Genomic DNA, 339 nt, shown 5'->3' with positions numbered 1-339 from the left:
TTTATACACTGTATGTCTCCAAGCCCTTGATCTTTAGATTTATATTTGGTCTCTAGGACAGAAACAGATATTCTTTGAATAAAGACCATTCGTATTTAACTCGTTCCATTAAATAATTAGATTCGTAGGTGTTATAAACCAACATGCAATTGCAATGTTTTTTAAATATTTATTTTCAATCATTTCCATAATTACTGTGAAATTGACTGATATTAGTAACAAGGATTATAAAAAAAAAAAAAAGAATAAATATGCTTTTCAGGCAAGGCAACAAAACTGAAAAATATATAAAAAGCGAGAACGACAGAGTCAGAAATCACAAACGACAAAGGGCCGAGT

This window comes from Penaeus monodon, chromosome 15 (assembly GCF_015228065.2).
Source record: "Penaeus monodon isolate SGIC_2016 chromosome 15, NSTDA_Pmon_1, whole genome shotgun sequence".
Classification (NCBI taxonomy): domain Eukaryota; kingdom Metazoa; phylum Arthropoda; class Malacostraca; order Decapoda; family Penaeidae; genus Penaeus; species Penaeus monodon.
This window is presented reverse-complemented; position numbering follows the sequence as displayed.